Consider the following 1,687-nt stretch of genomic DNA (forward strand, 5'->3'; position numbering starts at 1 on the left):
CCCTTCGCGCCAGTCAAAGAGTTAAACTGACTCTTCAGCCCCAAAGATGGAGGCATTATGTTCCTCCAAAATGTTGGTAAATATCTACCAACCTACAAGGCTTCACATCCCAGAAAACAGTACCCATCATAGGAAGATTTATCTGTCATCAAGAAAATACTAATGCTTTAATCTCAGTCCAAAGAATATCAGGATAGGTATACTGCCCAATTACATTTCAAACAACAAGTTAAAATACTCTGTGACAATGTGAAATACATTCACATGTATTTAGCATTGCATAACACAATGGATTCATAATAAAGGGCTTGGCTATTAACCCTTTACATGAAATACTGTATTAAGAATCAAGTCATACTCTCGGTTAACATACATAATTGTTACTAGCTGTATGCATTAGCTTACCTGCTAGCTACAGATCTCAGAACTAACTCCTGGCATACAAACCAATCTTGACTGAGGATCTCTGTAGACTTACTCACTCACTCCAGGCAATGCTGGGTTTGTACCCCAATTATGCCATGATAACTTCTTTCCAAATCCCTTCCAATTCATCATCATTCATGTCTCATCCTACTACCAGATGCTACAGTGTTGATACAGTGGAACCTCGCTTAACGAGCAAAACAAGTTGTAAAAAAATGACTTGCATAATGAGTGACGAGAGGGGAAGTCCCAGATTGTGTGTTTGCTACATCAGTCTGTGTTTAGAACTGCTTCCGCTAGCATTTTAGTGTCGCTTGTGATCGCACATTTTTCCAAACTTGTGTTCAGACATATTATTTGTGATTTTTTTTGTGCAAAGTTTAATAACCCTTGTAAAAATGTCCCCGAAGAAAAAGCCGCAAAAAGACAGCCATAAGAAAATAAAAATAACCTTAGAAATGAAATGTAAAATCACTGAAAAGCGAGAACAAGGTGTGAGCATGGCTGATCTAGCACGCACATACAATTGGTCTACATCAACGATTCGCACTAGCCTCAAGAACAAGATTAAGGAAATAGATGCTTCAAAGGGAGTGACAAGAATATCTACACAATGGTTACATATTCTTGTCGATGTTGAAAGGTGGCTCCTCATATGGCTAAACGAAAAGCAATTGCAAGGCGACACTATTAACGAGAACATCATTTGTGAGAAGTGGAAAGTGATTTTCGCCAACCTCATTAAGAAGACGCCAGGATCATCAACGGCCAAAGAAGAAGCATTTAAGGGAAGCCGTAGGTGGTGGCTATGTGCGCTACAAATTTATTTAACCTTTAAGTGCCGAAGTGCCCAGTTTGTGCCAGTCATGAGTAAGGTCGTCGTGGCCAAAGTACCCAGTTGTGGCCAGTCAGGCATTTAAACTCCGCTAGTGGAAGCGCGCGCACACGCCGCTAGTAGAAGCGCATGCACAGTCCTGAATATTTATTTTTAAATGTAGTAATTACCAGACCGACTTAAGTAAAACCCTAATAGAGGAATTAAAATAATACCTTACTGAACAACAGCAAATAAAAATATACGTATGAGTTATGCCAAAACTTATCCACAATCCAGTAATTTTGTTGCAGATTCTGCAGATAGGTATGTTAAAAATATAGTGTAAAATTCGATGTACATACCTTTTTTGTTGTTACCTTCTTGATGTATATATAGGTTCAAATGAAACTACAGTATTCGATTTCACTACGAACGCACACAAAA

This window comes from Cryptotermes secundus, unplaced genomic scaffold, assembly GCF_002891405.2.
Source record: "Cryptotermes secundus unplaced genomic scaffold, Csec_1.0 scaffold352, whole genome shotgun sequence".
Lineage (NCBI taxonomy): Eukaryota > Metazoa > Arthropoda > Insecta > Blattodea > Kalotermitidae > Cryptotermes > Cryptotermes secundus.